Consider the following 15,388-nt stretch of genomic DNA (forward strand, 5'->3'; position numbering starts at 1 on the left):
AGTTAGCTTCAAGCAAGCTGTCCGAGATGTTAACTGGGTGCAAGCCATGAATGTCGAATTAGATGCACTTGAAGCAAATGACACGTGGGACATTATTCCTTTACCTCAGACTAAGAAAGCTATTGGGTGCAAATGGCTTTACAAGACAAAATTTGCTCCCGATGGAAGTATTGAGAGGTACAAATCAAGGTTGGTCATATTAGTTTGTCGACAGACTTATGGTGTTGATTATGAACACACCTTCGCCCCTGTGGCTAAGATGACGACAGTGAGAGCATTGTTGGCTGTGGCTGCGTTACAAAATTGGCATGTTATGCAAATGGACGTTACTAACGCCTTTCTTCATGGAGAACTGTATGAAACGGTTTACATGAAACTTCCTCAAGGTTACACCCACATTGGCAGCAGGATTGTACTAAATCAAGGGGAGTTGGACCTTTCAAAATGTAATCTGGTCTGTAAATTGAAGAAGTCCCTGTACGGACTTCGTCAGGCACCACGCAATTGGTTTGAGAAATTGTCAACCACCTTGAAGGATCTACAGTATGTTCAATCTCTGTCAGATTATAGCTTATTTACCTGCACTACAGAATCGACTATCACCCTGGTTCTCGTGTATGTTGACGATCTTCTTCTTGCTGGTAATGACATCAAGGTCATCGATCATCTCAAGTCCATGTTGTCCAGTACCTTTAAAATGAAGGACTTGGGAGCTGTTCGTTATTTTTTGGGGCTCGAAATTAGCAGATCTTCAGCTGGATTCTTCGTCTCTCAAAAGAAGTATGCTACAGACCTCATTGCTGAGTACAACCTCACAACTACTACACCTTTAAAACTTCCTATGGACATACACTTGAGGTTAAGTGCTGACGGTGGAGAATATCTCAGAGATGCTCACTCGTACCAACGCCTGCTTGGGAAACTTATATATCTCACAATAACCCGTCCAGATATCTCTTTCTCGGTTCATATCTTAACACAATTTATGTAGCATCCAACTACAGTGCACATGGACGCAGCTGTGAAGCTTCTGAGATATGTCAACTTGAATCCTGGTCAGGGAATCCTCCTCGCTTCATCTAATACAGCTGAATTAAGGGCGTACTGTGACAGTGATTGGGCACGTGCCCAATGACGAGGAGATCCACCACCGGTTTCTGTGTTCTACTTGGTTCCTCTCCCATCTCGTGGAAAACCAAAAAGCAAAATGTGGTGGCGCGGTCAACTGCTGAGGCCGAATATAGGTCGATGGCCCTTGTCTCGTGTGAAGTTACATGGCTCTCTGCTCTCCTCAAAGACATGGGGATTACTACACTACCACCAACACTGCTTTATTGTGATAACCAAGCAGCTCTTGCCCTGGCAGCTAATCCTGTGCTCCATGAGAGAACAAAACATGTTGAAGTGGACTGTCATTACATCAGGGATAAAGTGAAGTCTGGAGTTATAGTCACTAAGCACGTCCCATCACACTCTCAGGTTGCTGACATACTCACTAAGGCCCTATCCACCAAACAACATTATTATTTACTGAGCAAGCTAGGAGCTGCAGCAAAGCTCCCCTCCCAGCTTGAGGGGGAGTAATGGAGTCCATACACCTCAGTCAATGCAACATTTCTACATAGCCTAAAGTGTCACTTAGAGTGTCACTATTTTAATCCCTGCCTAGTTATATTTCAGTGAACATTTTTATGTGTAACAATCTCAGAGGGATATCCTTGTCTTATTGATAAGGTATCTTTTCTGTTAGGCTTAGTACGTACTATGTAGTTTGGTTTATATGCTGCCTGGTAAAGCTAGTACCACAGCTTTCTGTTTTCCAATTAATGAGATATTTGAATCTGGTTTTATCCTCTACAACTCTAGTGCTCTATTTTCTCATTTAGCTGTTCAATTTGATAAAAGTAACAGATGTTTTACAGTTATACTAGCAACTCTGTGCTAAAAATAGATTATTTGAAAAATTACTGATCAAGCTTTCTTAAGGGTTTTGATTCTAGAACCGCCTCTTCTTTTCAGGTTTGCCTCTGTAGGCTTATTTCTGGCCAAAGTTCGATAGTCAATCATTTATGTGTAACCTTGACCGGATTTTGAAAATCATGGGAGTATTTCTGCAGAACCAGAGTTGGTCTCGTCGAGAGATGATTTTTGACAGAAGCTTTCTAAGTCGCAACTGGAACCATCTGACTTATTTGGTTTTTGACATTTGGCCAAACTGCCTAACCTATGATAGGTTTTAGAGGCGTGTCAAATATTTGGGTAATTGGTTTTGCTACAAGTTTTCTGATGTCTCATTCCTCGCCAACCTCTTTAGAGATCTGCAATTTTGTTTGGGTGTTCGTGTCCATCCTTTGTTGGCTTTATACGGATCCAGTTCTTTTTTGTAGTAATTGGCTAAGATTTTGTATTAATAATGAATTTTGAGTTTACCTTGTGTTTTGAAAAGTGTGACTAAATTGAGAGACATTTGTTTAGGTAGGCAATCAAGGGTGTCATGCCACATAAACTTGTCAACCTTTTTGACAACCCCTCTTGGAGATGCTCTAATTAACTGTTTCTTTTGCAATTTATCAGTTTTGTTAATTTTTGGGAGGAGTACACCCATATTCATATACCAAGTTTATTGTTAATGTATTAATACTCTCGAGTCTCCTACTCTCAAAAAGATAAGAGTTACCATTTCCTGGCCACAGATAACTATATTACTCTAATCCCTGGGGATGATGTCAACTCCATTAATGGAGCTCAAGAAATATGAAGAAGAAGACTCTTTCTTTTTATTGAATGAATGAGAGATAAGTTTGTTACATACCTTTTTAATCTTAGCAGCTAAGTTTCTTTTTATCCTCTGGAATATATGCTCCTCACTTATAGTACAGAAAATAGACAGCTAATTGACAGCTGTTATAACTAACTAATTTTCTATAGGAGTAGCTGTTGATTTTGTTTATTGACTTGTTGACTGATCTTGTTGCCTTTGCTGGTTGACTTGCATAGTCTCATCATCCCCCCTCAAGCTTGAGTGTGGGAAAAGATTGAGCACACCAAGCTTGGACAATAAATGCACCATAGCATAGGAAGGAATAGCCTTAGTTAAAAGATCATCCGGTTGTTCTTTGGAGGCAACATAGGCAGTAGCAATAACATCTTTTTGAAGCTTTTCACGAACAAGATGACAATCAATGTCACTATGTTTTGTCCGCTCATGAAATACCGGATTTACAGAACAGATTAACAAGCCAAGTCACTTCACAATAGGCATAATCTAAAACACGATATTCAGCCTCAGCTGAAGAGCGAGAAACTATTGGCTGTTTTTTAGATTTCCAGGACAACAAAGAAGAACCCAACGTGACACAATACCCAGTAAGTGATTGACGTGAAAGAGGACATCCTCTCCAATCAGAATCAACATAAGCTGTAAGTGTCATAGGACTAGTAGCAGATAACAAAAGACCCTGACCCAGAGTGTGTTTCAAATAACGAACCACAAGATAAATAGCATCCAAATGACATTGACGAGACGATGCCAAGAACTGAGACAAAACATGTATTGCATAGGATAAATCTGGACGAGTAATGGTTAAGTAGATAAGACGTCCAACTAAACGACGATAAGGAGCAGCATTAAACAGAAAAGGAGAAGTGGTGTCACTAAGAAGTGTGTGATTCTGCTCAATTGGAACAATAGCGATCTTAGCTTGTTCAAATCCAACATCCTTAATAATGTCAAGTGTGTACTTATGTTGATTGAGGTAAATGCCTTTGTCTGACCGAGCAGCCTCAATGCCCAGAAAATACTTGATTGGCCCCAAGTCCTTAAGCTAAAAATGACTTGCCAAGTGAGCCTTAAATTGAGATATGGTGGACTGATCATTACCAACCACTAAAATATCATCAACGTACACAAGTACAGCCAAACAATTAGGAGAAGTAGAGAGAATAAACAAGCTATGATCAGATGTAGCCTGAGTAAAACCATAAGGTAGCAGCACTGACTTGAATTTAATGAACCATTTTCAAGGTGATTGATTTAGCCCATAAAGAGACTTGATTAGTTTGTAGACTAAAGGACCTTGGATGAATAATTAGCATAAGCAGGTGGTAAACAATAGCCGGGTGGAATGGACATGTAAACCTCTTCATCTAAGTCACCATATAAGAACGCATTATTGACGTCCATCTGAGTTACAGACCAATTACTGATAGCAGCTAAAGATAACAATACGGTAGTCATTTTTGCAACAGGTGCAAAAATTTCAAAATCATCAAGGCCTTCAGTTTGGGTAAATCCACGAGCAACCAATCGAGCCTTATACCTTTCCACAAATCCATCTTGATGAAACTTAACTTTATATAGCCATTTACAGCTAACAACTCTTTTTTCAGGTGGAAGAGGAGTAATAGACCAAGTGTTATTAGCTTCAAGTGCAGCAACTTCTGCAGACATTGCTTCACACCAAACAGGATACTGACCGGCAACCTTGTATGAGGATGGTTCAGGAACATGAGTAATAGTTGAAAGAAAACATTGATGTTTAGGAGTGAAGGCAGAAAAATGGGAGGGTGAAATGAGAATAAAAGAACTGAATTTGTTAGGGAGACCAATAAAATCCTGAAATTTCGCTGGTATTGCTCGGACACGAGTACTTTGTCTAATAGGCTGAGGTGGAGTAGGTAGTGAAACATGAGGTGTAGTAGGTTGAGGTGAAGAGTGAAAAGTACTTATTTCAGATATTTGAGTTGTGGGAGCCGCAGATGCAGATGAAGTAGTTGAGACAGAAACAATGGAGCAGTCAGACAAAGGATCAATAGCAATGGTGATATCAGTGTTAAACAAATGAGGTGCAGGAGAACAGGCTGAGATTTCTTTAAATGGGAAGACAGATTCAACAAACTGGACATCTCGGGATATAAAAATTTTCTTGGTAGCCAAATCCATAACGCGATATCCTTTCTGAGCAAAAGGATACCCAAGAAATAGGCATCTATAAGCCCTGTTGGAAAACTTATCCTTATGTGGAGAAGTGTTAGTGGAAAAACACAATGAACCGAACACTCTTAAATGATCATAAAATGGTGGTTTAGAAAATAAGACTTGATATGGGGAAAGACCCTGTAGGCTATGAATATGAGTTCTATTCAACAAATAAGTGGTTGCCCCATAAAGTAATAGGTAATGAAGCCTGAACTCTTAAAGCCCTGGCAGTGTTTAGAAGAGATTTGTGCTTACGCTCCACAACACCATTTTGTTGTGGAGTATAAGTACAACTACATTGATGTATAATTCCAAGATCAACAAGGTATGATTGAAAAGTAGAGCTTAAAAATTCTGTTCCATTATCAGAACAAATGGTTTTAATATGACACACAAATTGTTTGTGCACATAAGCAATAAAGTGAGTTAACAGACCAGAAACTTGTGTTTTGTCGGCAAACAAAAACACCCATGTGGCTCGAGATTTGTCCTCAATAATTGTGAGAAAGTAACTGTAATTTCCATGAGTTTTATACTTATACGGCCCTCATACATCAACATGTATTAAGTCAAATAGATTTGAACTAACTCAAGAACTGTCAGTAAATTGCAATCTAGTTTATTTAGACAAATGACAAGTATCACAATTACTTAAAGTAACAACATTATGATACATTGAGTTTGGAAGATATTTCATAGATGAAATAGATGGATGCCCTAAACGAGCATGCCAAAGAGTAGTGTTTGATACAGAAGCAATAACAGAATTATAAAGTTTTTGAGCTTGTGAACACAAAGGAATTGTGGGAAATTGCTCATGACTCTCAAAAGGATGGTGAAGAAGATACATGCCCTCTTGAAGTTCACCAATCTCTGTGGTCTACTTCAAGATATGGTCCTGTATATAGCAAGCATCCTTATTAAAAAAAATTGCAAGAATTTGCAGAAGTAAGCTTAGGGATAGAAAGAATATTATAGTTGAAACTAGGCACATAAAGAACACCTGTTAGAACTATATTAGTATGCAAATGTACAGTGCCTATATGAGTGACATGAGTGTGATATCCATTAGGTAGATGCAACATAGATTTAACTGGATGAACATCAGTGAAAAGTGTGGTATTATATGATCTGTTGCACCGGAATCTAGAATTCATTTATCAGCACTTAAAGTTTGTTTGCTATTAGTATGACAAACAAAATGGATAACATTACCAGCTAGATGAGCAGATGAAGTTTCACTAATATTTCATTTAGGAGACTGAGAAGAATTTCCATTATGAGCAGTAGAAAGCGCTTTGAAGCCGCTCTGAATCATAGCCATTAGTTGTTGACACTGAGCAGAAGTGAATTCAGTAGACTCTGTACTCTTAACTGTAGAATTCTGATCACCTGATTTAGCAATTACATTATGAGCATAAGCAATTTTAGTCTGTAGCTTTGGCTTTGATTTTGGTTTCCCAAAGAGTCTTTGGCAAGGCTGATACTCGTGCACACAGAAACACTTATCTTTGTTGTGCCCTGACATGTGACACACTTCACAAATCACAGAACTATCAGTCATAGTTCTTTTACCAGTATTAACCTTCCCATGCCTGTTTGTCGAATAATATGTCATATTACCCCGTTGATTCTCCTGATTTCGCACAGATAGAGCAACAGAATCTGTAGACACTACACTGGTAGAACTAATATCCCTCTGATTCTCCTCTTGTAACAACAAACTATATGCAACACTAAGACTTGGCACATGTGTCATCAGCAGCAATGACCTCTTATGGCAGTGTATTGATCAGATAGTCCCATAAGAAATTGCGACAACCTAGTACTTTTACTCAGAACATCAAGTTTTTCATTAACTCCACATGTGCACTTTCTACAATCACAATGAGGTACCACAGAAAAGGCATATAATTCATCATTTAGAGTTCTAAATTTTGTGAAGTAAGCAGATATCAACATATTGCCTTGATGCAGAGATGCAATTTCCTTTCTCAGATTAAATAATTTAGGAACATTTGTTTGAGAAAATCTTATCGGAAAATCATCCCAAATGTCCTTAGTTACCGTCATATACATTACACTTTGTCGTATCTCAGGTGAAACAGTGTTTAAAATCCATGAGATTACGATATCATAGCAATGATTTCAGTGTAAAAGTAAGGTAGCATTTATAGGCTTATCATACAATCCATCAACAAAACCTAATTTGAGTTTAGATGACAACGCTATGCGCATAGATCAAAACCACTGGTTATAGTTCTGCTCATTCAGAGTAATTGTGACTAGAATCAAACCCGGATGATCCGATGGATGAAGATAGTATGGATGAGATGCATCAATTATCTGCGCTTGTGTTGTTGACGATGAATTATTTCCAGTAGCTGCGTTCAAATATGATGGAGATTCTGCCATTTCCGATTCAAATTTGCAGAAAAACCTCAACAGATTGTGTAAGAAAATGAGTAAAATACTAAACAATCGAATGAGATTACTCAAAAATTGTAAATGATCGATGTTCTCAACAGAGGAATAACGATTTTACAGAGATCTGTGGCTCTGATACCATGTCAACCCCATTATTAGAGCTCAAGAAATATTAAGAAGAAGACTCTTTTTTTTTATTGAATGAATCTGAGATAAGTTTGTTACATATCTTTTTAATCTTAGCAACTAAGCTTCTTTTTATCCCCTGGAGTATATGCTCCTCACTTATAGTACAGAAAATAGACAGCTAATTGATAGCTGTTATAACTAACTAATTTTCTACAAGAGTAGCTGTTGACATTGTTGATTGACTTGTTGACTGATCTTGCTACCTTTGTTGGTTAACTTGCATAGTCTCATCAGATGACAATAGTTTAGTTTGGTTTGGTTCGGATTTGACAAAAATCAATACTATAACAAATAATTTTTATCAAAACTAAAATCGAATAGAACCGAATAAAATTCAAAAGTTGGTAATAAAATGGTTTTTGGTTCGGTTCGATTCGGGTTTGAACCGAACTATAAAAATTATATAAAAAATAACAAAAAAAATTGCCAAATCTTTTATTGGAAATTAAAATATTCACAAATTGGCGCAAACATGATAAACTAAGTATGATTAAATTTAGCAATTACACCAATTACTATAGTAACATTGAGTTGCTTATTTGTGCTACTTAATTTATTTAGTCGATTAACTTTCTGATTTTACGTCTGTTTCATTTCAAATTAGTATATCTCTTTTATCAAGTATATCTAATAAATATTTAATTCTTTTGAACTTTTGTATTTAGTTACTCAATTAAATTAAATTATATCATGATCATTTCTCAATTATAGAAATGTATTATATAAACATATAATGAAAGCATATAAATTTAATATATCGGGTTCATGCTAGTTTCAATTTGGTTTGGTTTGAATCAGGTTTTGGGTATTCGAGTCGAGTTTTGATTCGGTTGACCTAAAAATAAACCGAACCAAATTTAATCGATTTTTGAGAATAAAAATCAAATCTATAATCCAACCGTAAAAATCAGGTTTGGTATAAAATGTTACGGGTGTATTTGTTCAGAAATCCGTAGGTTCGAAATTTTTTGTCTATCCCTATTCTCCACCTTCCCTTATACATTTCTGTTACCGATTCTCAAATTGAATTCTTTAATATCTCATACTAGTTCTTATACACCACAGTTACTACGTAGATTTCATCCACAATGTTTGTGTGTCAAATGTACTTGGATATAATGAAAGTGTTTTGATCATTGAAGTACAAACTTGTACTGTTCAGCTATACTGATCTCCAAAATTTCTCATTTAAAAAAGGTTAGTATATGCTCATTTGTTCTACTAGACCATATGCAAACGCCTTTTAATGAAGAGATTTTTAACTAGATAGATACCTTAAGATCTCAACTAGATAGATAAAGTTTCAAATTAACTACTCTACAGTTGAATCAAAATGTGCTTGTTACACTGTGAATTTTTTTTGTTCAATAACTAAACTAGTATTACAAGATCATGATATATCTTTCCATAATTAACTTCACAATGTGCTCTGATTGTAAGCTTAAGCACTCTCAAAAAACTAATGTTTAAAAAGCAACAAGATTACAATAACATTGTAATATTAAATTATAACATCTTGATTATCAGATTTCTGTTTTTGCTAAATAGATTGTAATGTACTTGGCTTCTTCACACTCTCCTTGTAAACGGTTCATTGCCGCATTCATTTGCTCAACTTTAGCATTTGTAGGATGCAAGGTCCTCCTCATGAAATTCTCACATCTCCTCTCAATGTGGTTAAATTTCTCCTCCTCTTACTCATAATTTTTCTATTTGCCTATCTGTTGCACTTGAAGGCCACACAGTTGAACACATGGGCTTCCAAGTATCCTGTAAATATTGTTTACACATCATTGCAATTTACACAGGAAGAAACATATAAGTACAATCACAAATAACATAAGTTTGTGTTCTTTTTCACTAATAAAAACACCAAACCATTTAGGCATCAACGCACAAATTGCCAGTTGTCAATTAAAAAAATCAAGACAATAACAGATGTCTCTGACAAAAAAAACAAGAACAAATGTAGCACCTAGCACGCGGGAGAATGGGCTTTAAACTGAATAATGGACCAAATTGTCCCTATTTGAGTAAATAATGCCCAAATTGTCACTTTTGGGTACGAAGACCCAAATTATCAATTCACCACGCTATATAATGTAGCGTTTTTCTAAGGCCAAAAAATGGAGTATCGTCCACCGTTTTGTCTTTTTTATTTTAGAAAAATAAAATCTCACTCGATTACTACAGGTTTTATCAGTGATAGAACACGGAGACGAAGACGAGCACGTAGAGTTCATCAGAATTGTACACGAACACGAGCACGCAGAGGAGACACAGAGCTTCAAAATCATTCCTGCATACAACAATCATGAACCTTGAGTTAATTAACTGTGTTTTTGTAATTTTTCAGTTTTTATGTTTTTGTGATTCGTATTGCATCAATGATGTTTGATCAAATTACCCATTGGAGTAAATCTATTTTCGGGTTCTATTTTTGCTTTGAATTTGAAAAACACATTATATGTAAACTAATGTTATGCTCCAATGCGAACATTAGGCACCTTAATCTTATCTAAAAAAAGATACCTTAATTGTATAGGTATAATTGTTCATTTATGCTCCTGCTTCATGTTAAAGTTGTAACAGTATTGGACCTTTTGTGTTATTATATTGAGAATCGATATGCATCAGATGTTATGTTTCCCAGTTTAGCAAACATCTTTATGTTGTAAAATTGCATATTCCAATACTTTTGTGCTGCTCTCTACAGAGTAAGGACAATAAAACTCAAGACATTTGACTCTTTTCAACTCTCAGTGTTACTGATAGTGGGCCTTCCTGGTAAATTGTAGGGAGATATCTTTTCTCTTTTTTCATTTGCTTTATGCCCACGGTGATCTTATCGTGAAAGTGAAACCGTGTATTGTGTTTATTGATGTGAAGTTATGGTAGACTTATCATTTCTTAACACATATTAATATTTTTATTCTCCTGTAATTTTTTGACCTGCAATACTTATTTGGATTCATTTTCGTCTCTGTTAGATAGATAAATTAATTTGAAGCAACTGTTTGTCAATTGTTTGTTCAGGGTTATGAGGATTTCTCTATTCGGCTATTACTATATAAGAGATACCTACATTTCTCATAAGTTAGTGTGGATGGAAAATTTGTCCCTTGTGCCAATTATGTCGGTGTACTAAAATTCTGTAAATTGACGATCATAATTGTCCATTATTGAAAGAATTAGCTATTGGGTAAACATTGACTATCAGTCCCGTCTAATCTATTTTATGTGGCTACTCTATTTTATTACGTCTTATTAATTGAAATAATTTGTTTGTGTGTTTTTTAATATGTACATCTATATATTTGCAGGATGTGCATCCGGGTCCTGGTAACCCTACCCTTCTTCATCTTCAGACTTCACATAGTTCTTCAAATATTTGGAGGTTAGGTGGTGGTGGTATGTTGAAGTGTCAGCGTAAAAATCCTAATAATCAAGACGATCTTTCACCGTTGAATCTTCGTATGGTCCCTTTATTTTCATGTAAGATTTTAATTTAATATTTTTCAATATTTTATGGTTTATTAATCCCCAATTTGGGTTTTAGAAGCGTTTTAGAAGAATTTAATATGATACAGACTTTAATTTAAATCTGAAACGGTGCACGAAGTTGCATTTTTTATTTTATTTTTTAAAATAAAATGTTGGACGAAGTTCTATTATAAAGTGACATTTCGGGCCATTAATTTTAAAAATGATATTTTGGACCATAAATTATTTTCAAGTGACAGTTGAGGCCAACACACTGAGATTATGTAGAAATTTATATAACTAACGTCTACATGATTCACGTTTTTAAGGTTATAATCAGAGTCGTGTATGAGATTTAGGGTGCACTGTGCCAAATTTGAATAAGTGCCCTTATAATTTAAAGTTCTAATAATTTAAAAATATATAAAAAAGAAATAATAAAAATAAATTTAAAATTATGAGAAAAATACAATCAAAGTGCATAAAATAATTTTATTACAAAATAAAATTTAACTTCGTAAAAAAATAAAACAAGTACATATGACATAAATAATTTTAAAATATTTTTTAGCAAACTATTAGATTTTAGAAAGTAAAAATTTATCTAAAGGAAATAAATTATATATGTAATATTTTATTGATATGTATAGTTGTTTAAATTTATATAAATCTATTATTCAACTTATTTTATATTTAATTTGACTTATTTTATAATATATTTATCTATATCAAAAATGCATATAATTTAAAAATAAATTAGTTGCCTAAAGATTGAATATTTACATGAATTATTGTATATGTTATTATCAAAAAAGAAAAAAATATTAGCTAGCCAAATTAATTAAAACATTAATGAAATCATTGAAGTTAGTAGTTAAATTTGGAGTTGACACGTGTCAAATGACATCTCTTTACATTTTTAGTGTCCGCGTACACTTGCATTTTTTGTTTGTTAATAAAAAGGGCAGCTACTAATTGGCAATTGCACAATGTACATGGTTAATACAAATATTGTATGAACTAACTAAATAGGAGTTAAATGGATTTGAACCTATTATACGTAATGGTTTTCATTTATATGTTTTTAGATCTGACGGTTGTTATTTATCGTATCAAACAATAACGATCGACTAACTAAATAGAGGATATTCTACTTATAATAATATAATATAGATTACCTGTTGTATTCATTTAAAGATACGTAAAGCACTAAACTTAATATACTATATCTTAAAGTTAGTCTACAAAAAGCACTAAAACAATGCACTAAACTTTAGCCAAAATCATCATTCACAATAATTTTTTATTTTAAAATTGAAAAGAATATAAGATTTGAATAAGGTAATCCAGTGACATTCTATAATTAAAATATGAAGAGTCCTGATTTAGATTATAAGTCACATTGATGGAGAAACTTCACTGGCTAATATAACTATGAGTAGGCCCGTCAAATTGGACACGAATCGAAAAACCCGACATGAATCCGATACGAATTTTACGAGTTAGGGTTGGCCTTATACGGGTCGGAACAAAAACGTGCCGGTCCCGAAATTGACTCGAATAAAAAAGATGAGTTACGGGTCAACCCGGTTAACCCAACACCGACCCACTTAGCTCATACAACTATATTTAAAAATTATATTTATTAATATATATAGAATATACTACTAGCATAATTGATCATTTAAACATAAACTTATAAAGACTTGATCAATTTTTGATTATGTTTTCATATTTTGAACGAAATGTATATATAATTTTAATTAGTACGTCATGAAATATTTTGTAACACAATAATACTCTTTTAAACTTAAAAAATGTATTTTGTTCATTATGTTACACAAACTTAAAAAATTATCAAGTATGATTGTTTGATAAATATAATATTTAATAAAATTTACTAAATATTTTGAATAACTATAACATTAGTAGATAAAATAATTTGTCGAATAAATGAATTAGCGAACGGGTCGGGTGACCCTTTTAATAAACGGGTTGAGTTACTGTCAAAATTATACGGGTCAAAATTTTTCCAGGTCGAGTTAATGTCAGACCTAAAATTCGACGTAAGACTATGACCTGACATGAACCCGACCTGTAATCCGAAATTGACGGCCTTACCTATAAGGTAGTCAAGTGACATTTTATACATATGGTATTTGTCCTATATGATAATAACTTCACACGACTTGAACCTAATTATTTACCTGTATTATAATATTGAAGCATATTTCTACAACACATAGGTATGTTATTACCTTCACAAAGTGATCACGATCAGAATATGATTTAATATTTACATCTTTCTCTCTTTTTCTCAGCTCAACCAACATATCTGGAAAAAATTAACAAAATTTATAACATTAAACACCACAACTCAAAATAAAAAATATGGTATTCCACTTGTTACACAAAGCATATAGACACCAAGAACGTAAAAGAATCTACTTTAGGTCATTTATAAGTTATGAATATAACAATGACTAATATACGCAGAAGTTTTTGAGACACAAATTTATTCATTTTATGGCCATTGTATCCACACATTTTCACTGACTTTAACATCCAATGGAATGTACGTTATTAAGAAAGTAAGGCGCAAAAGAATTAATATGACGGATCATTTTCCTATAAGAAGCCAAGATTCAAAGAAACCTGTAGATCGAAAAATCTATTAGACATTCCCAATAACAAAAAAATATGAAAACACAAAACGACATGTCTCTTTTAAAACAATAGTATCTCAAAATATACTTCTTCCTTAATCCAAAGTGTCGTGTGCTGCACTGGAAGCAATAATCTGTCCGTTTTCATCTTTAAACTTTTTTTCCGTTAAATTCCTTATTACTTGTGGACTTTCTTTCTAGTCGCTATGATGATTACTTTGTGCCAATAGTATTATTAACTCTTGACCCTATGATGATAAAACACTAAATTAAGCTTCTATATTCATACCTAAAATGTGCATAATTTACTATATCATACCTAAAAATCCTTCATCCATTCCCTTAAAAAAAATATCTAATTATACACACACATATAATTGACTTGTATTTAAACAAACAAGCGATGAAGTTAAACATGAAAAAATAACAGTAAATTCTCAGAAAACCTATATCAAAAAGTAGAAATGCAAAATCAAAATGATAACTGTGAATGAGAAAATTACAAAAGAATCATTTTAACATAACAATTCAGACATTTTGCCAAATAAAAAATAAAAAAAATGTATTTTTGCAAAAAAAAAAACGAACTATTTAAAGAAACTCAAAATTTTATTATGACTAATAAGTAACCAAATTATTGTTTTCAAGTAAAATACAAATTACATTTTTGAACTAAAAGACATCATCTTTTAAATTTTATCAAAATAAAATACCTCCTTTTTCAAATATATAATAGAAAATTTTATTTAACAAGATATTATAATAATATTATAATTCTTAACACTTAACAAATTATATTTTTCAGCTAAAATATATTAGCTTTTCTAATTTTTTCTAACAAAACCCCTTTTTTCAAAAATAGTTTTATTTAATAATATACAATTAAATTTTATAATTATCAATAATTAACTAATTACCATTTTCAGATAAAACACATCATAAATTTATTTTAAATTAATGAAATTATATTAAATTTGCAATTTAAATTAAATTGAAATTATTTAATATTATTAAAAATTTATGCGTCACACGGTTGTAAGCTAGTATATATTATTAAATTTAAAATATTAAAAAATTGATAGCAGATTTTTCTTATTGTAATACTTACCCTTTAGATCTTTTATTTTATGATTATACGTGTAGTCGTAGGTAACTCATATTTAAATAAGTGTTTGAGAAAAGTCATCGTGTCGCGGGTTTATCTGAGTAGGTTTATAAGTCTTAGTAGTAGTGTAATACTACGTCTTGTTCTCAGTTTTTATTATTAAAATTAAAATATTAAAAATTTGATACTAGACTATTCTTATTGTAATACTTATACTTTAGGCCCTTCATTTTATGATTATGTGTGTAGTGTTGGAAACTCATATTTAAATAAGTGTTGAGAGAAGTCATCATGCGGGGTGTATTCGAGTAGGTGTATGAGTCTTAGTGGCGGTGTAATAGTATGTCTTGTTATCCGATTTTTTTTTGTTTTTTCGTAGGTAACCCGCAGCTGCTACCCTTCGGGTGCGCAGTGGGTAAACCCTATAGGTTCACGCGATTTTATTATTGTTTATTTGTTCTTTTTAATTTGTGTCTTTTTCTAAATTTATTAATTCTTTGTTATATTAGTTGAAATTACAAAATAGGTAAGAAAAAAATT

General features: G+C 33.2%; 1 long non-coding RNA gene across 1 annotated transcript; it reads right to left on the minus strand.

Annotated features, from left to right (window-relative positions):
• Positions 1 to 5,629: 5,629 nt before the first annotated feature.
• Positions 5,630 to 7,634, minus strand: LOC141678890 (uncharacterized). The gene is made up of 2 exons (XR_012557947.1): positions 6,194 to 7,634; positions 5,630 to 5,876 (listed from the first exon to the last, which is right to left on the minus strand). It is a non-coding gene; the product is annotated as an uncharacterized LOC141678890 (long non-coding RNA).
• Positions 7,635 to 15,388: the final 7,754 nt, after the last annotated feature.

This window comes from Apium graveolens, chromosome 8 (assembly GCF_009905375.1).
Source record: "Apium graveolens cultivar Ventura chromosome 8, ASM990537v1, whole genome shotgun sequence".
Classification (NCBI taxonomy): Eukaryota; Viridiplantae; Streptophyta; class Magnoliopsida; order Apiales; family Apiaceae; genus Apium; species Apium graveolens.